We start from the raw sequence: 21,536 nt of genomic DNA, 5'->3' as shown, positions 1-21,536 counted from the left end.
CAAGATTCCCATCAGCCGGAAATGGGTACCTAGAATGGAGCGTCTTAAGCCACCATAACGGGAGAGGTGGGGAAGCCTTGGGCCTCAGTGGGGCAGAACGGCGGGCATGCGAGGTTTCCTGGGATGGGAGGCCTTCAGTGCTACAAGCAGGAGAAACCAAGCTCAGCCGCTGCCAAGCTGACGCTGACTCATGGCACCCCGGGTGCCTCAGTAGAACTGAGCTCTGCAGTGCTTCCATTGGCCGATTTTTTGGAGGTGCAGCGCCAGGCCCATTGACTATAAAGTACTCACACATGTGGCTGGAGGCAGGCATGAGGGGATTGCACAGGAGCCCTGGATTAAGACGTCAAAGATCTGCATCTGTTTCCTAGTTTAGGCAAATCACCCCAACTCTCTGAGGTTGTAATTCCTGTCTGAAAACGAGGGGCTTAAAATTGCTGGTGTTCAGTATCCCCAGAGCTCAGAGTCCACGGCAACGGCCCACAGGCAGTGTCTCCTATGTGGTGCGCCAGTAATACTGTCATTAAAAAGAGCACATGCCGCGTCAAAGAAACGGTCATGGAGCTGGGACACCCATTTGCTATAACCCAAGTCTGTTCCCACCCTTAATCCCTCCAGAGCACACAAATAAAAAAATCAGTATATAATACAAAGACACATAAAGAAAAGTCTATATATAAAAAGTGAAAGTCTGTTAACGAAAAGAAAAGGAAAAAGTGAGGAAATATCAGATATACGCAATGGTATGAAGAACCCAGGTGCCTTAGCTCTCCAGAGCCGCTGGAACTGAAATATCACACGTGATGATTTAACAAACAGAAACTTATTCTCTTACAGTTTGGGAGGCTAGGAATCCAAATTCAGGGTGTCAGCTCTAGAGGAAGAGGTTCTCTCTTGGGCTTGTGGGTGGAGGGCCCTCAGCCTCGGCCTTCAGGTCTACCTTCCAGGCCCACTGAGCAAGCTGGAGGTGGCACCTGACTCACACAGCTGCAGGTGCTAGCAGCCTCTGATTGGCAGCCAGCAAAGCAGGCTGCTGAGGCTAAGGAACCCGGCCAAAGGGCAGGTGGCTGGCTCACAGGCCGCCACGGCAGCAGTCCCCAAGTCGGCAGACAGCACAACGGCCACTGGTTCAAGGCCAGGAACTGGACATGACGACGCAGGGTCCCAAATGAGCCAAGAAGCCAGAGACCTTTCCCAAAGCTGCTCCATCTATACTGGACACAGGCTACACTCTGAAGGCAATGCCCCTTCAACTAATTAGCCGCTCACAGTGGATTCCACTATGGAGTCGATTACCCCAGTCCAATCTCATCATAGGGAATAGCTTCCAAGCCACTCAAATCATGGGCAAGCGAAGATCACACAACCTTAACTACAACACACCAAGTTTGTACTATATAAAAAGTTCTTACAAATCAATACTTAAAAAAAAAAAAAACCCGCACACACATTCTAAAAGTCTAACAGAAATAACGACAAACATGATTTAAAATTTTATATTAGATTGGCAATAACTAACATAATATTTATCATGTTCAATCTGACTAGTAAAACAGGAAAAATTAAAATCAGATCTTTTCTGCCTAGCAGATTAGCAGATTTATAATAATATTATATGTTTATAGTCTTATAGAAAGCTGGTAGGAGATCTGGTAGCTTAGTGCCTAAGGCACTTGACTGCTAACCAGAAGGCTGATGGTTCAAACCCACCAGCCACTCCTTGGAAAGAAGACGGGACAATCTACTTCCGTACTGATGATACTGCCTCAGAAATCCAAGAAGGGGTCGCTATGAGTCGGGTCCGACTCAACGGCAAACAACACCACACACCATATAAAGCTGGTAGGAATATATATTTCTGCACCCAGGCTACTAAATTGAAAATATATATCAAGAGAATTAAAAAGATCCCCGTGGTTTGACTCAGTATTCCCACTACCAAGCAGCGGAGTATGGTGGTGAAAGCACGGAGCAGCCCACCGCACCAGAAAGGGCAGTTTTATTATTGACAGTGTTTACAATTGCTGTTCCATGATGATGATAAAAAAATACTAATAAATTAATAATAATAAAAAGCAGACCAACTTTTAGTCAGTTTTGTTACTGTTTTTAATTCTCTACAAACACTGTCTTCTGTTTTGCCTGCACATGGGGTATACCACTCCCAAAGGCACATCCCACCCACTTGGAACGTAGCTGTGGGAGTGATCGGCCCCATGTACAGGCAAAATGAGGAGCATCATTTGCAGACAACGGAATGTGTTATGGATTGAATTTACAACACTGGTATGAGTTATGGACGGCAGTGTGTCCTCCAAAAATATGTGCTGTAAATCCTAACCCCTACACCTGTGGTTGTAATCCCATTTGGGAATTGGTTTTGTTATGTTAATGTAGCAGAACTGGGTGTAGGGTTATCATAAATCAATCTCTTTTGAGATACAAAAGAGTAGATTAAGCAAGCAAGCACAGTTGGGGAAGACAGATGCCAGGCCACTTGAGCTCTCCAAGGAAGCAAGGAACAGAAGCTGAACAGAGACAAGGACCTTCCCTAGCCCATGGAGAACGCCTTGGAGAGCTGGTGTCCTGAATTTGGGCTTTCAGCCTCTTACACTATGAAAACAGCAATCTGTCTTTGTTAAACCCACCCGTTTGGGGTACCCCAGCACTAGATAGCCATGACAGCATGTCACTGCTTTTGCAGTGGGATGAATGGTGGCCTCCCAAAAGGTGTGTCCAAGCAGAACCTGTGAAAGTGACCTTATTTGGAAACAAGGGTCTTTGCAGATGTCACTTTGTTAAGGATCTCGAGATAAGATCATCCAGGATTACAATGGCCCTAAATACAATGGTAAGTGTCCTGGTTGTAAGGTCTCAGTAAGGAGAAGAGGACGCACAAAAGTGGGGTTAAAGAGTTTTTATTCTGCGCTCCCGGGCGAGGTTCACGGGTGCCTGAGAGGAACCAGAAAAGTCGCGCTGCCCAGGTGAAAGAAAGGGTTTTTTTATAGTGATTTTCTTCCTGGTTCTTAGAGGACTGGACTGAGAGCAGAGTATGTGTTACGGGAACCAATAAGGTTAAAGTATCCTATCAGCATGGGGGTAGGAAGCAGAGTTGAAGCACTTCATTAATATAGTGGGCAGGAAATGGTTGAGGCTTCGTGAGTAAGAGTCAGGTGCTGGGGTTCTGTATGGGCTCTGGTCAGGTGCTTCCTTGCTAGACCAGTTCTTATAATTCCCTGTGGCTTAATCATTCACCCGCCCAGCCAGCTGTGTTTCTGCCTAACCCTGGTAAGAGAAGAAGACCCAAAAAGAAGAGAGCAATGTGACACTGGAGGCAGAGATGGGAGCGAAGTGTTGGCCAGTCAAGGAATACAAGGATTTGGGGCGGCCACCAAAAGCTGGGGGAGAAGCAGGGCCACTTTCTCCCCAGAGTTCCCAGAAGGCACCCTGGGCCGACACCTGGAGTTTGGACTTCTGGCCTCCAAACTGCAAGAGAAAACATTTCTGTTGTTTTCTGTCACCTAGTTTTTATAACTGGTTAGGACAGCCCTCCGAAACCGATAGAGGAATTTTGGAATTTTGATACCAGCCTCTCTGTACTACCACCTCTCCCTGTTACCTTTCTCCTTGCTTGCACATTTTCTCAGGGAAATATAAACCACATCAACCAAAGCAACTTGTTACCAAAGACCTCAGCCTCAAGGAATGAGGCACAGAGGATCTGGGAAACTGTCCTCTCTCACCAAATTTTAATACCCTTCATTAATGTTAATTGTGCAACCCCAGAGGCAAGCTGTACCCTGTACCTAAAACCTGTCACCTCTATTAATTAAAAACAGGCTTATGGAGTATGAAACTATAAAGTGCTTGACTTTTCTTTTTTAATTGTAAAGACACTTAATTGGCTTGTACAAAAGAAAAAGAACTCCTTTCCCCTCACTTTAATGAGGTCTTTATTATTCAAATGGCACATTTTGCTCAGTTTTGACTAAAAGCCATTGCAATTCAAAAGGCTCTGAGATGATGAATATTTACAGAATATCAAAAGGAAAGTTCAAACTATGAAGACAGAATGGAAACAAAAATAGCTTCATGCCAAGTCCAAAGTTGATGCTATTAGTCAGCACTTTAAGGGGCTGATATTTTTCTTCCCGAAGCAGAAAAGGTCCCCTCTGATACTCACGCCCTTGGCTAATTCCCTTCCCAGGACTGTAGGCTGCCTCTACAAACAGGATACAGCAAGAGTTGTGGGATGTCACTCCCAAGAGCAGTTTACAAAAACTCCAGCCTATCCCCAAACTGGCTCTCAGCACAGTGATGCTGAGAGTGGCGTGTTCGGGACAGTGGAAAACTCAGGGACACGTTGACACACTGCTCCCTGCTCAGAGCCGGTGCTTCCCTGCTCTCTTTGTGGTCCTCTTACAGGAAGCTAATGGGTACTCACACTCTGCCCCAGTGGCCCATTCTACATGCCACAACCTCCCCTCGCCCACGGGCTACTCGGAGGACACTGCCTTCCTGTGTTGTGCTATTTAACTGGAAGTAAGCAATGCCTCCTTCCTCTGAAGCCCCCGAATGCGCACCCTAGACTCTTTGCAAGAGTGACCAGCTCTTCAGTGGAAAACCTCATGAGACAGACACTGGTCCAGCTGTTTCCTGGTTGAAGTAGCAAGCTTCTCTGGCCTTCAAGTCTCCACCAAGGCACCAGGCTACCAGTGACACTGATCAGGCTAGTTGACCAAGATTCTGTCAGTGTTCTCAACCAGCTTCCTTGGCCATTCTCAAGGGAGTGTGTATACCCTGCTGACTACTCAGAGTGTCTGGCCTGCCTCCTCATCAGTAACTGGCAACAATCCAACCCTAGCACATCCAAAGTGTTTACTGTAAAATGAACATTAACTTCTGAGGTGTAGCATCTCGCAGGAGGCCTGCCCCATGGTTCTGTCTGGAGTCACTGTTTAACACTTTCTACTGTGTGCTGTAATCCATATGTGCAAATGTTATCACGACCAGTAGACAACAATCCATGTCCATCAGCAAATAAGTCTTTGTCCAGGGTCTGACACGTAGTAAGGAAGTCCTTTCTTCATAATTGAATGGGTACATCTGAGTCAGTGGTCTTTCCCAACTACATTTGGTCCATAGGCCATTATGTAGCCATGCTTTAAAAGACAGTCCCTAAAATGGCCTGAGGAGGGAAGAAAAGGTAGATTTGGTTCTTGATAACCAAATCCTTCACCCACTACCCAGCCTACCCAGAATCTACTAGGTTTCAGTCTCTAGCTCTCGGAGAGTACCTTCCTCGTCTCCACCCCCTAATTTCCGCTTAGATTCTGTGTTCTTCCCCCTCTTCAGGTGCCCCGCCCCCAAACCCCCAGTTTCCGGTGAAGCTCTTTGTTCCCTTCCCCCCCACCTCCCCGCCATAAGGCAGGCCCCACCCCTTCTCCCAGTTTCCCCTTGGATGTTTGGTCTCATTTCCGGGTTTATCTTGTCCCCGCCCTCTTTTGGGTTTAGTTCCCCTTCAACATTCAGGATTGGTCTTTGGAAATAGGCAAACGACCTCCTGCGTCAAAACACTACTTAAGCACCCTGCAGAGCCAGGATGCAGCTGATGCTACTACTCTGAGCCTCAGCCCATCCGCTGGACGGGTGTTTCAGTGAAACTTATTTTTCTACCAATTCACCCTGGTCTTGTTCTCCTCGGTATTCCGACACCTAACACTTCTAATTGATCAATAAAGAAAAAGTAATGTATTTGGAGACAAGACCAGCCCTTAACGACCCAAAGAACCCAAGAAGCAGGGGTAGAATTTCAAACCCGAGAACCACACTTTTTAAGGGTGTAAAAGCAACAGTAGTCACCACTACAGGGGTGAGTTACAGTGAAATTGTGTAAATGGGACTGTAACAGGCTCCCAAAACATATGGCAGGCTTCCCCTGGTTAAATGAACGAAGCTCAGAATATGAAGACAATTGCGACTTCTGAGGATTTCCTTTCAGACACTGCGAAAGAATGAGGTAAATGGAACATGATATAAAGGAAAATACTCTCCAATTCCTCCTTGAAAGAGAATCTCACACCCTCTGGGGCATTTCTCGAGTGAGTTGCAAGAATGCATACTAGAAAATACTCCAAAATTCAAGAAAAGGAGTCTAAGGCCCCAAAGCACCACAAGCGACTGTGTCTCAGTCTCAGCGTTCTGTGTTGCTCCCGGAAAAGAAAGGAGAAGAAATTATTGTAGAATTCTAAGGAGGATGCCTGCTGAAATAACTGGGGCAACCCACGGATTGCAGCAGAAAGCAGACCGCGGCAATTCTCAGCAGCACCGTCAAGCTCAGGTAAGCTCCGTGCATCCTACCATCCGGCCGTGTGCCGCACAGCCTGCGCGCCCCTGGTAAAACTCCAGGCGGTTTTAGTTGGTATGTAGGCAAGTTTGTAAACAATACTTATGTGCTGTAATGTATCAGAAAAAAATATAAAATTAGCCTCTCGGTTGATAATTTCATAGATACTATTGCAGAGGATAAGGCCAACCTCGGTAGCATTAAATATTAAATAACAGTACAGGGAATGCACTCATTTTGGGAACAGAAAAACCGAGATAACATTCAAATGATTCAAGCCTGGGAAAGCTGCAGTAAAGCGTAGGCCATACGAATGGCATCTTCACGAAGAATTAACATGCATGAGGGATTTCCTCTTACATGCACATGCTCAAAAAACGTTGCTGATTTTCAGGAAAGAATGAATGAGAGTTAAAGAATATTTTTTGCATCATATATTTCATAAGAGAATTTTCTGCTTTGTGAAATCCCAGCAGATTAGACAGGTAAAACCTGGCAGCCTGGGGCAATAGCTGTGTGGTCCTCAGGAAAGTTAAGTCTCTGTGGGCCACAGCTAGCTGGATCACCTGAAAAAGGGGGTAATAATCCCCACCTTGTTTGTAGTTTCCAGAATTAGAGAAATCTGTGGAGTGCCGATCATCGGCCTTGGTGGGATGGGGCCCACAGCAGGTCACTTCTCTCTCTGCTGCTCATTTCCCAGATGCTGGGCCAGACTTTGGGGGACAAGATTCAGAGATAGAAAACACATATGTAATTGTCTCATGCATTTATAAAATACCTATATATTAGTTCCTGTGCCCTCATTCATTAACTCTGCAAGATAGCCCCCAGAAAGCAAATGAAACAAGGAAAATACCAACACAAAGAACTAGTATCAACATTGGTGGTGGGTACTGACCATTGGCTGTGATTCTAAATTCTAAAGGACTCAAAATTTCAATAAGCTGTGGGATACCATCAAGTACTAAAATAATCATTAACCCAGAGTGCATTGTGTTGTCAAGATAACCAAGCCATACTTAATTAAAAAGATGTTTTTATTTAACTTGGAATAGAGAAAATAACCCAAAGAAGCCACCAGGAGTAGCACACAACACTGTGTGTATCCCTGGAGACCACCAGGAATTTTTCATTTCATGCACCATTTACAACTTCTTATAGTGAATTCCAGAACATTAGTACATACACTTAACAGAAAATGGAAACACTCTTATTTTTGTTATCTCTTTAAATTTTGGCCTCATGTCCATTATCTTGACTATATTTTCCTGTCCCATGTACACAGGCCCAGCAGCAAACTCTCACCCTCGTCGATTCCAATGGGGGGAAATGTAACCAGAAATGCAGCCAGTCGCATTCTCTCAGTGAAGGCTCTCTAGGAGAAATGTGTCAATCTGATAACGCTGCCACCAATGCATTTGATCCAACCACTGGCATCTCCAGAGCACAACTGAGCCCTCAACGCTGTGGTTCCAACTGCTCCATCTCTCTCCTGCCCTTTGCATTGAAGATTTTGGTGCCCTGAGTTCTAACTTCCTGGGAATATTCAATAAAATGGAAAATCAACAAGAAGCTCGATAAAGATGGGAGGGTGGGAGAGTGGAGGGGGAATAATTTCATCTCCACTCACAACCAAGTACCTTCACTTGATCACAGCTCCCACAGATGGAGCAAATGCACATTCATAAAAGTTTTACTGTTCTGGCCAATTCCCACTTGTTCATATGACACATGACTCAAGGTCATGTCCCAAAGAAATTCAATTATGATATGAGAGAAATCTTGGAAGGCCAAAATGGAGTCCAGTAAATTCACGGAAACTCGAAGAATGGACATGTCATTTATGTAAACGGAAGAGGGGAAGAAGGCCCATGAGGAGGGCTGGGACAGAGTCATTCAAGAACAGGAAATTGATCATTTCTTTGGACTCTCCATTAATTCAAACGCAATACAGAATAACAATAAGCCATGACAATAGGGTGGAAAGTCCCCTAGGAGCAGACGCTACATCTGAAGTCCCCCTTGTACCTCCACACCCAGTATCATGCCTGACATACAAGAGTCAATTCCAACTCATGCCGACCACAAGCGTGTCAGAGCACAACCGTGCTCCACAGGGTTTCCAAGCCCTGATTTCTCAGAAGTAGAAAACCAGGACTTTCTTATCAAGAACCTCTGGGAGGAGTTACATGGGCAGTACAAACAACAAATATGAACCCCTTTGTAAATACAATACTGAGTTGTCAATGAAAGCAAACATGGGTATAGGGACGGATAGATGGGTGAACAAGCTAAACAATTATGTATGTCTAAATGGAGAGTGTATCCAAGATCATATACAGGGTTGGCAGACAATGGGCCTCTCGAAGAGTATGAAGGGATGGACACTGGGAGGAGGTAACTATGGGGAGGAAGTGGGAGGGGAGCTGCTGCATTGTAAATTTTGGTCAATGACATGAGACAAAGTATATGTGAACTGCTGTATGAAAAGTGAATTTACTCTGTAAATCTTCACCCAAATCCTAATAAAAAAAAAGAACCTCTGGGAGGACTCAAACCACCGACCTCTGGGTTAGCAGTCGACTGTGTGAACCATTTGCACTACCAAGGTGCTCTAACATGCAACAGAACTTTGGTGAATTACTGGATCCCTGAAAACTAAATAATACCTCCTTGTGCAAGCACTCCACATTGCTGATCACATGCAGTTAAGTTCATGGTCACTGTTTTGAAAGCACTGCAGACACAAAGTATTTCTTTCCAAATCCACATTCTCTCTCTACACCAGTATAATCCACAACATAGCCGTTTATGTACCCCTTCCCTAATGTCTGCCAGATTGAAGGACCACCTGTCCTAATTTTTTATTATTTTTTTTTTAATTCATGGGAAACCCACTCATCTGTATTTCTCAGCTTCGCTCTGCAAAAATAAGTAATCAGTGAGATTGCGCTTTGAAGTTTGGTTTTTGGAAAATCACTCCTTGTTCAGATCAATGGAGTGTCTGCCAGTGCAAACCCCATCTACGGTGACCTATGTATGAACCAGCGTCAGGGACTCTGCTCTCCGGCTCACAGAGCTGATGCAATCAGGCTGCCTAGCAGTGGGAGTAATGGAATGAGCAGTCCATGCCACCTCACAGGACGCATCCAACACTAAGGAACCGGGATCCTACAGGAAATTCAGGGGAAGGGCCAGGGCCAGCAGAAAAGCCCTTGGTTATGCGACTGTGAATGCGTTTTGTCTCCAAACGGAAAATGTCTGCCTTCTCGGACTGTCATCTCTTGTGAGAGGGATCCGTTTGTCCTCTACACCAAGCAGAGGCTAGTCCAGGGCCTTATGCATAAGGGGGTACTGCATTTGTTCACAAGGCTCCAATTAAAATATCGGGGCCTCCTCACTTGAGGAAACTGCACCTATGAGCACTTTGCTCAATTGATAAGTGGCGCAAATAAAGGTAATGAACAAATAACTAGCCTTCCCCGAAAGCATTAGCGTTCTCTCAAATTAAAATTACATTCTGTGGCCATAGAGGAAAACTGAGCATTACAAGCCATTATTTATCAACTTCTGCAATATCATGGACGCCTAAGTTCTGCTGAAAATTCATGGGCCCATTCATTTTTTAATATATATTTAGAGAATAGCTGTAAGTACCAGATGATGATTTCATTACCGTTATGCAAAGAGAGCTTATTTAAAACATCCCTTGCTCGGTTATAACACAGAGAGGAGGTTTAATGTGGGGTGGCGGAGGTGAGCTTACATGGACAATAGGGGAAAAAATTATTTGGGGAATGTACTTTAGCGCATGGTCAAGCCACTCACACAATAAAACATCTCATGCATGTTGTATATTTCCCTTCCCAATGACGATTCTCCCCTCTGTTTTGCCTAGAGATATATGGAGCTGTAATAGAGTTCAAAAAGCCCCTGACAGCTGTGTGCTGCCATTCAGACCTGAAAGATTCCAGGTTATGATAAAAATTAATGTGCTCTGACATCCTCTGGGACTCCCTGGGCCCTGGGAATAGCTAATGAAGAAATACAACCTTGCCGGGGAACAGCACGGAGCCCTGGAGTTGAGGATTACCCACACATGATGGCAGTGTGGCCCCCTCTGTTAGCAGCTTTAATACAACCAGACCCCACTACCAAAGGGAACCAGCTCTGATTGTTTAGAATTATTTCCTGGGTCAGTGAAGGTCAAATAAACAAAACTCTTTAGACAGTGATTGAGCCCAACTTGGATTCAACCCATCACTTTGTGCTAATGTTCTCTCTCCTACCACAAAGTGGTCACTCAACATCTCGGTGTCTTGTTGCCTCTGATCTGCAGACTTGGAAAATTGTCCCAAGGAGATGTGACTCCTTGGCAACTGGGAGGCTACTGGGCATATCCCAAAGGGGACACCTCCTAGTGGGGCTCAGAAAGGGTCTTGGTGTTGATCTTGGAGGACTGCTAATCCCCACAGAGATGTTTCACTGGACCCAATACCCTATCTGCCAACCCCTTTGGCCCTTGAGTATCTCATGGTGTCCTGTAAGAGGGCAGAACAGTGAAAACAAAATTGAGTGGTATGTACTCAGCAACATTATCCATAATAGCCAAAAAGTGTAAGCAACTCAAATGTCTATCAACTGATGACTGGATAAACAAATGTGGTACCACACAGCAGCAGATCATCAATAAGAAGGGAGGAAGTATCAATTCACACTACGACATGGGTGACCCTCAACAACACTATGCCAAATGAAAGAAACCAGTCACGAACGGGCACACATGATACGATTCTGTTCACATGAAATGTCCAGAACAGACAAATCCACAGAGACCGACAGTAGAGTAGTGTCGGCTGGGGCAGGAGGGAATGGAGAATGGCTGCTTACTGGGTGCAGAATTAGACAATGGTCCTTGTACAGCCTTGTAACATCCTAAAAGCAACTAAATTGTACACTTCAAAATGGTTACTTGTACCTCAATTTAAAAGAAAAAAAATTCCTGGTCTGAGAAGTCTTCTTCCCTGACACTCTCCAACTCAGTCTTAAGGTTCCTTCATCTGACTACTGCCCTGTAGGTTAGCACCCTCCCTCCACTACAGCAGTGGAGATGAGCAGCTGGCCACCTTATACGCATGCTCCTGCCATGACAGGGAACCACCAGGACTGTGTGGAGAAGCCAGTGATTTTGAACGGCCAACCTTCTTGTTAGCAGTCAAATGACTCAGGCACTGTGTCACCAGAGTTCCTTGAAATAAGCGCAAGTTTTAAAAATATTTCAGATCTCAATAACAAAAAATTTAAAAATAACTCCATATTGCCTGGTGTTTCGTAAAAGGATAAGAAAAGGTTACATACAACTTTTCTGAAGGATGATTTTGTTTCATAGATAAATAGTATTGAAAAATGTCCATATGCATTGACCCAGAAACTGTTCTTGTAGCAACTTATCCTAAGAAAATAAGAGAGCTACAAAGATGCATGTACAGAGATGTCCATCAACAACAAGAATAATTAGAAGCAACCTAGCATCCAACAACTTCAGAGTGGTTAAATAAATTTACCCATATGCAATGGGTGAAACTACAATGCACAAGATTAAAATTTGTTGTTGTTGTAAAATTAGACAAATATATTTAATAACATACAAAACTCCTAGCATATCAAGTACTAAAAAAAGTAAGTCACAAAAGAATGTATGTAACATCACCACTTCACGTCCACTAGCATGGCAACAGCAAGGAAATGGATGATAACCAATGCTGCTAAGGATGTGGAGTCAACGGCACCCTTATACGTTGCTGGTAGGAATGTGAACGGTGTGGCTGTGGAAAATGGTCAGCAATTCTTCAAAAAGTTAAACACAGAGTCACCATATCAAAACCAAACCTACTGCCAACAAGTTGATTCCAACTCATAGTGACCCTACAGGACCAAGTAGCACCACCCTGTAGTGTTTCCAAGGCTATAGATCTTTATGGAAGCAGATGGCTTCATCTTTCTCCTGCAGAGCTGCTGGTGGGTCTGAACTGCTGACATCTGGTTAGCAGGCAAATGCTTTAACCACTATGGCACCAGGGCTCTTCCAGAGTTACCATGTGATGCAGCAATTCCACTCCTTGGTATATGCCCCCCAAATCTGAAAAGGTATGTCTATAAAAACTGGTACACAGATGTTCACAGCAATATTATTTATAACAGACAAAAAGTGGAAACAACTCAAATGTCAAGAACTGATGACTAATGAAGACACTGTCATATATCCACACAATGGGGTATTATTAAGCAATAAGAAGGAATGACGCCCAGATAAATGCTACGATTTGAAAACACAATGACTAGTGGAAGTCAGCAGCCACAAAGGGCTACATATGGTATGGTTCCATGTATACAAAATGTCCAGAATAGGAAAATCAATAATGACAGAGGCTCAGAGCAGTGAAGGGATTGGCCCAGTAATCAGCTGCCGAGATGGGATCCAAGCTCTGACTCTGAGGTCCTTGTTCTTTCCAGCCCTTCACACTAATACTGCTCTCTAAAAGGCCTTTGTCTACTCTCTGAGTATGTTCAGGGAGAGGATGGAATCAGAACAGAGGGCGAGGCCACCACCACATCTCCTGAACTTCAGGTGGGCAAACACACACACACACACACACATGCACCCCTGGTTGTTAGTTAGGTGTTGCTGTGTAGTAAACTACCTGGTGTGGTTTTTCTAGTAGGTCTTTGTAAACTCCATGGTGGAATTTGCCATGAGCAACTGAGTATCTCCTGATCATTAAAGTTATCCACCTGGGGTATTTCTGTTGAGTGCTGTTGTTGTTGCTATGTGCCATCGAGTCGAACCCAACTCATAGCGACCCCTCCTTGAGTTTCTGAGGGGGTATCACTACAGAACTAAATTGCCCAACCTTCCTGCCGAGGAGTGGCTGGTGGGTTTGAACCACCAGCCTCTGGTTAGCATTAAGGTGCCTTAGGCACTATGCTACCAGAGCTCCTTCTATGCTACCAGAGCTCCTTCTATTGAGTGTAAGACCAAGTAATTTTCTGGGAAGTTCACTCTCTCTCTGTTGCTGTTGTTTGCCATCGAGTCAGACCCGACTCATAGCGACCCCTCCTTGGGTTTCCCAGGCAGTATCACTACGGAAGTAGATTGCCCCATCTTCCTTTCGAGGAGTGGCTGGTGGGTTTGAACCTCCAGCCTTCTGGTTAGCAGTCAAGTGCTTTAGGCACTATGCTACCAGAGAATTCTGATGTTGGGATTGGTTAGTTTGGCCACTGTGCCAGGCTCAAAAATGAGCCCTGCTAGAGGCAAAAGGAGTCTCTCTGACTGCTGGCTGAGAAAGACATGCTGCTGAGAGACACGTGCTCCTGAGAGACACGTGCTGCTGAGAAAGAGACAGCGAGAGACATGCGCTGCTGAGAGAGAGACATTAAGAGACACACATTGCTAAGAGAGAGAAGCTGAGAGACACACACTGCTGGAAAAGAGACTGAGAGAGACTGTTGGCTAAGAGATGGCAGGCTGAGAGAGACTGAGCATTGTCCTGAATTTCAGTTGTAGCCTGGTGCTTCCCTAATAAACTCCGTAATCTATAAGTTCTGTGTGGCCACTGCAGCAAATTACTGAACCCAGCAGAGAGGTAGTGGGTGCTGCGGGAGGAGTGGCTGGTGTCAGGGTTGGTGAAAGGGCTGGAGGGGGGCAGCATGTCTGGCCTCACATGGATAGGCCTTGGGCTACTGATGGTGATTCTGTCTTCCTCTTGTGGGGTTAGAGGAGGTCAGAAGATGCTACCTCCTTGCCTCTTTGGCAGGTGTGCTCTGCCCAGTTCCCCTTACGGTAAAAGCAAAACCAGTTGCTGTCATGTCAGTTCTGCTTTATGGTGACTGGAGCAGAACTGTGCTCCACAGGCTTTTCATAGCTGTGACCTTTCAGGAGCAGATCACCAGGTGCCTTTGGGAGGATTCAAACCATCAATCAACCTTTAGGTTAACAGCTGAGCACGTAGCCATTTGCACCATTCAGGGACGTCCCCCTCTACAGCTGTGGATCCCAAACCACTGATTCTTCAACTGCACATGAGGATCACCTAGAGAGCTTTTAAAAGTCTGCTGCCTGCTTCACTCCAGGATAATGAATCCAAAGGGCTGGGTGCAGCAGCCAGCATCAGTGGTTTTCAGTGATCCAGTGGATTCCATGTGCAGCCAGTTGGAAGACACTCAGAGTCTCTGGGTGTTTTGAGCTCTGCTGTGGAAAAGTGAGGCAGCAGAGTGTTTTTAGGCTGGAGAAGGTCTGTGAGGGCTGTTTCCCAAGGCTGTATAATTTGTTAGCTTACCTACACTTTTGAGACTAGCAGGAACCTTTTTTTTTTTTTAAATTTCCTTTCTGTGGCTGGTTATCAATTATTTCATGATGTCAGCTCAGACATCTTTGTGATTGTGAATTGGTGACTGCACTCTAACAGCAGTTTAAGCTCAAAAGGCAAACCAAAGAACTGTGTCACTAATTGAGAGGATTCATTTGTTTTTTTCCAAATGACAAGATAAGGAATAGATTCCTACAAAGGGAAGAAAAGAAAGGGCTCATACTCTGAAAAAAAAAACAGTATGGTGACAAGTAGTTCAACTAAAAATATAATCTTCCTTGGGGATTTTCAACACACTGCCACAGTGTGACTGTCGCTGATTTATTTCAAGTGTATATTCCCGTTTTTAGGCTAACAAGAATTAGCTTCTCAACAATTTTCCTGGAAAAAAAAGATGGTTCCCATGTTATTAAAATGGTATTTCAATGCGGTTTAAGCACAACTTCCCAACATGTCAATTATGTGAACGTAGAATTCTGATGTGCCAATGGGGGTGCGGTTAGGACAGTATAAGGAGAAAAACCACGCTGGCATCATGGGCCAAGTTGGGAAACCTAATTCGGAAGCACAGAAACTGAAATGCTTTTCCAAGTCTTCCATAAATCAAGAGTTCTCTGCAAGTAACCGAATGTTACCCTGCATGTCCTGATTTGCTGCGTGGATAGCTGACTGGGTGGTCTCAGGGTAGTTCCAGGAACACACATGGTAGATTCGACTCAGAGTAGTCAGCATTGTCCACACTAAGCACTGCCAAGCTGGCCTGCTCACAGGGTGGATGCTCACACCAGGGGAGTCCTGGCTTTTAGCAGCAGAGGTTTTCATAAGTTCCTAGAAGGGAATCTGTACATATGTTGGTTGAAATAACTGTTATATATGGTTATTTTAAAATTTATTTTCCAGGACCTACAAATATATCACCCCCATACCACCAAAACACAAACAAAAAACAGTTGCCAAACATGGATATACGGCTGGATAGATAGGTAGAAAGGCTGAACTATTAGTTATGTCTATGCATGGGGTAGTGTACCCAAGACCATGTATAGGGTCAGCAGACAATGTTTCTATAAGTGTATTGCTATGGTCTGTAAGAATTCCCAGGTATGTAGTAGAGCTGACAAGAGACAAGGTTGTAGTCACTTGTTGGCCATGGCCAGCTACCCAGAGGGACTGAGTAGTTGGACCTGTGGGCTCAAGACCATAGTCGCAGGGGACATCAAGCTCAATTCGCATAACACACTACATAAAACACTGTTCCACATCCTATTGTGGCGAGTAGCAACCAGGACCTTAAAAACTTGAAAGCAGCCATCTAGATGCAACGATGGGTCTCTCCTCATCCAGAGCAAAGAAGAATGAATAAAACCAGAGATGCATGAAAACAATTAGTCCAAGCAACTGGTACACCATGCAATCCTCAGCCTATATGACTGAGATCAGAAGAACTAGATGGTGCCCGGCTACCACTGTCAACTACTCAGAGGAGGATCTGTGTCAGAGACCCTGGATAGAGAGGGAAAACAATGTGGAACAAAACACAAAATCACTTTGGAAAAAAAAGGGGGGGGGGACAGGTTTGCTGGTCTGATAGAGCCTGGTGGAACCACTGAGACTATGGCCTCTAGCTGCCCCTCAGGTCTGGAATTGAACCCACTCCTGTGGCTTCCAACCAAGCAAAAGACAGGCATATGAAGTGAACATTTACACTAGGTAGATACACTCCTCAGAGAAAACAATCATGGGAGAAAGAAGGGCTGTGTATGCACAGGGAGACAGCTCAGGGGGAAGGAATGCATGGGAGGGAAGGACACAGGGAAGAGGTAACTATGGGGAGAAGTGGGAGGGGAGCTGTTGCATTGTGGTAAATTGGAGTCAATGTCATGAGACAAAGTGTATGTGAACAGCTGTATGAAAAGTGAATTTGCTCTGTAAACTTTCACCCAAATCACAATTAAAAAAATAAATAAATAGTTGCCATAGAGTTGATCCTGACTCACAGCAAGCCTACATGTGTTACAGTAGAATTGTGCTCCATGGGGTTTCCAGTGGCTGGTTTTTTGGAAGTTGATTGCCAGATCTTTCTTTTGTGGCTCCTCTGGGTAGACACAGACCTCCAAACATTCAGTCAGCAGCCAGTGCATTAACCATTTGCACCACCCAACAACTCCCCCCAAAGAGGTACCAATTTAAGAACTCTGAATTGCTGAGAACTGGCCTTTGAAAGGCAGAGTTCAGTGCAACATAAAGAACTGTGTTTCTGTAGTTGTCCTGCCTTTGTTCTTTCTTCCTTCCTTTTCCCTCCCTCTCTCCTTTCCTTCCATCTTATCTACAAACTAATCTATGCACCCATCTCTCTTCCCTTGAACTTACTATGAGGCAGCAAATGGAATAGTTGCACAGGATGATGACAGTGATAATGATGGTGCTGTGGAGTCTATTTCAGCTCACAGCAACCCCATGTAGAATGGAACAAAACACTGCTCGGCCCTGCCCCGTCCTCACAATCACTGCCATGCCGGAGCCCATCACTGCACTCACTGTGCATCACATCTCACTAAGGATCTTCCACTATTTTTGCTGACCCCCTATTTTTACCTACCATCCTGGTATCCTTCGCTAGGAACTGGTCCCTACTGACAACGTGACCAACGACGAAAGATGAAGTCTGGCCATTTTCACTTCTAAGGAGCATTCCAGCTATGCTTCCTCCAAGACAGATTGGTTTGTTCTTCTAGCAGTCCATGGCACATTCACTATTCTTTGCCAGTGCCACAACTCAAATGCACCAATTCTTCTGTGGTCTTCCTTAGTCACTGTCCAGCTCTCACATGCATATGAGGCAATTAAAAAGACCATGGCTTGGCTCAGGGGCACCTTAGTCTTCAAAGTGACATCTTTGCTCTTAAACACTTTAAAGAGGTCTTTTGCAGTAGATTTGCCCAATGCAATATATTATTTAATTTCTTGACTGCTGCTTCCTTGGGTGTTGATTGTGGATCCAAGTAAAACGAAATCCTTGACAATGTCAGTCTTTTCTCCATTTCTCACGGTGTTGCTTTTTGGTCCAGTTGTAAGGATTTTTGTTTTCTCTATGTTGAGGTGCAGTCCATAGTGAAGGCTACAGTCTTTGATCTTCATCAGTAAGTGCTTCAAATCCTCTTCCCTTTCAAAAAGCAAGGTTGTGCCATCTGCGTTCTGCAGGTTGTTAAGGAGTGTTCCTTCAATCCCAATGTTGCATTCCTCTTCATATAGTCCAGCTTGTCAGATCATTTGCTCAGCGTACAGACTAAGTACAGTGAAAGGATACAACCCTGAAGCACAACTTTCTTGATTTTAAACCATGTACATCACCTTGCTCTATTTGAACCACTGTCTCCTGGTCTATGCATGGGTTCCTCAAGAGTAAAATTAAGTGTTCTGGAATTCCCATTCGTTACAATGTTATCCATAATTTGTTATGACCCACATAACTGAATGCATTTGCACAGTCAATAAAACACAGGTAAGCATCTTTCTGGTATTCTCTGCTTTCGGTAAAGATCCATCTGACATCAGCAGTGACATTCCTTGTTGCATGTCTCTTCTAAACCCGGCTTGAATTTCTGGCAGTTCCCTGTCAATGTATTGCAGCAACCAGTTTTGAATTATCTTCAGCAAAATTTCACTTGTGTGTGATATTAATGATGCCGTTCAATAATTTCCACATGATGACAGAAGCTAAAATGTATTGCATGTTTTTTAGGGACCAGGTCCTGTGCTTTTTGGTCATTTTGTTCTTTAATCCTTACAAAAAACCTCAGAGTGGTATTATCATCATTTCCTCAATATTTTTATCAATAAAGAACCTGAGGATCAGAAAGATGAAGGAATTTGCCAGGCAATTCAGAGCTGAGACAAAGATGAATTAGCCAAGGTTTCTGCTTCTCCAGGTCCCGCCTAACAAAGAAAAACCAATATAGCAGAAAGTGTTCCCATAGTGTTCCAAGTGTGATGACTGGGTGTCCTGTCCATGCTCTGAAAAGTGACCCATCAATCAGCTGTGGTGCAGGGAGAAGAGGAAGAAACGAGAGGTTCCACAGAGGATGTGACACGAAGTCACACCTGAGCAGGTGATGGGCAGGCAGGAGGGGAGCAGCGCCAGCAAAGGCACAGAGTCAGGCCCCAGAACCTGTGAGCACCTCTGTGAGGGGCAGAGGGTGAGGCACTGGATGAGGGACACGACCATACGTGAAGGTGGCAAAGGGGCCAGGCCCCAGAAGCCTGGGTAGGCCCCACCAACAAAGGCAAAAGCATTTACTGTCTCATGGTTTACCGAAAGTTTGCTGACCTGGGCTCTGGCCGAAGGCTTTCAGTGACTGCTGTTTAATGGCAGCAACAAAATTAATATCATTTGCTAGAGCTAAAGACATAATACCAGCTTATGTGTGCACCGTGGGGCAGTGGGGAGTGGGAGGAAACCACAGAGTAACTGTATCTATCCTCCAAAGCTTGGCTTTTAGTTCTTCCTGGAAGGGAAGTTTTTTGTGTCTTCAATTAACATACATCACTTTGAATTCACGAAACGTGATAGTGGTGTCTGAACCTAGAATTCTGTTGGGAAATCAAGAACGTTTATTTTGCAAACATCGTTGTGGGTAATCCAAACACATTTTCATTTACGCCTCAGCAGTGACGACTTTTAATTTTGGCAAAATGGCTCACTGAAATGTTTTCCTTATGCAAGTTAAGTGCTAAGTGGCCCCTAATTAATTTAATAACTCTTCTTTTTCCACCAAGGGTGTATTTTTCAAGATGGTCATTTTATAAAAACAAAAACTTTTCAAGCATTACTACTATGTAGGCTAGGGCACAGGAGAAGTAAGATGGCAAATGGTTTAACATCAACATCTCACCCAGTTCCTGGAACTTGATTAAGCAGGGAATAAATGATGGGATGAACAAATGGAGGGGAAGGCAGGCATGTGGAGCACTTAGGGTCCCCAAAATACACAGCAGGGGTGTACTGTGTCCCACTGTTCCCCAAATCAGGTTGGTCTTAAGGCAACTCCAATCATCTGGAAAAGAACCCCAGGGCCAAGGGAGGCAGTGGTAGCAATGGCCAAGCAAAGAGCCCAAGGCATTTTTCTCTGAAAGAGAAATCTGGAACATCTTTCAGATCCATGGCCTTGCATCAAAATAAATACAAAATAATAAAGAGCAGGGGGGGGAAAAAAAAAAAAACATTCAGCAGAGTAACAAGTACTCTGCGGCATCCCTGTAAATCTGTAGCCACTGAGTTGATTCTGACTCATAATGACCCTGTAGGACAGAGCAGAACTGCCCCATACGGTTTCCAAGGCTGTAATCGTTAAGGAAATAGACTGCTCCATCTTTCCTCTGTGGAGTGGTTGGTGGGGTCAAACAGCTTACCTTGTTAGGTTAGCAGCTGAGTGCCTAAGCAGTGTGCCACCAGGACTCCTTCATTAGCCATTCCAAACCAAACCAATCTCACTGTCACTGAGTTGATTCCAACTCATAATGAACCTATTGCACAGAGTGGAACTGCCACATAGGGTTTCCAAGGCTGTAATCTCTATGGAAACAGACTGCCACATCTTTCTCCTACCACATGGGTGGTAGGCTGAATGGCTGACCTTGTGGTTAACAGCTGAGCACTTAACAAATGTGCCACCAGGGTTCCTTGGGGCATCACTGTAGCAACAATCAGTTCTGCATGGCTCTCTTCTTTCAGGCAATGTGAAGCTCATTTCCCGTCTTCTTTTGGCTGCCGGGAACCTCAAGCTCATTTTGAGGCCTAATTTTAATGCCTGCGAAAGACCTTCTGAGATCCATGCTTCCTCTCCAGTCACATCTTACTATGATACTTTTGTTCTTCCCTGGTGCAAACAGATTTCTCATTTCTATTGCATTATATTGTATTAATTCTTAAAAACTTTAATATGTTTTAGGATCAAGATGGGAAATAAATACACGTTCAGAATAGCGCCAGACACAGTATGCTGAGACATGTCTGGTTATTTCATGCATTATAGATATTATTCTCCTTAACAATCATGGAGGGTGGGTGTGAGGATCCACTTTGCACAGTTTGGGAAAGGGAGGCCAAGAGACTCTAATTAGCTATGCAAGGCCACACCTCCAGTAAGGGGCAGAGCTGTGATTTAAACCTAAACTTATTGGATCCCCAGACCTGTGATCTTCCTACTACACCAGGGGTTGGCAAATGATGACCCCCAGTCTGAATCCAGCTGCTCACCTGTCATTATGAATTGAATTATGTCCCCAAAACAGATTATGTGAAGGTCCTAATCCCATTCTGTATCTGTAGACATGACCTCTTTGGGTGTTCTTTTGTTATGTTAATGATAACAGACCAGAGTAGGGCAGGTTCTAAACCTAACCACTCCTGAGTGGTGTCTTATAAAAAGAAGAGAACAGACATGGATGGACACCCAAGGGGAAGGTGCCAAGTGAAGAGAGACACACAGCTGATAGAGCCTGGTGAAACCCCTGAGACTACGGCCCCTAGCTGCCCTTCAGGTCTGGAACTGAACCCCCTCCTGTGGCTTCCAGCCAAACTGCAATGCAGTAAATTACTTAGTGTGGCTTTTCTTCCCATAAGTCTTTGTAAACTCCAAGGTGGGATTTGCTGTGAGCAACTGAGGGGCTCCTGATTGTTAAAGTTGTCCACCTGGGGTATTTGTGTTGGGCGTGGCACTAAACAATGTTCTGGAAGGTTCCCACTCTCTCTCAGGTGCTTAGATTACTGATGCTATGATTGGCTAGTGTGACCACTCTGCCAGGCTCAAAAGGAGGCCTCCTAG

At 44.7% G+C, this 21,536-nt stretch overlaps 1 protein-coding gene across 1 annotated transcript in view; it reads right to left on the bottom strand.

Moving 5' to 3' along the window:
* The window catches only part of WWOX (WW domain containing oxidoreductase), a 1,154,388-nt gene that overhangs the window by 789,978 nt on the left and 342,874 nt on the right, over nucleotides 1-21,536 (bottom strand). The gene's annotated exons all lie outside the window — the stretch shown is intronic.

This window comes from Orycteropus afer, unplaced genomic scaffold (assembly GCF_000298275.1).
Source record: "Orycteropus afer afer isolate SDZICR_OR568_19922 unplaced genomic scaffold, OryAfe1.0 scaffold00057, whole genome shotgun sequence".
In the NCBI taxonomy this organism is placed as follows: Eukaryota; Metazoa; Chordata; class Mammalia; order Tubulidentata; family Orycteropodidae; genus Orycteropus; species Orycteropus afer.
This window is presented reverse-complemented; position numbering and strand designations above follow the sequence as displayed.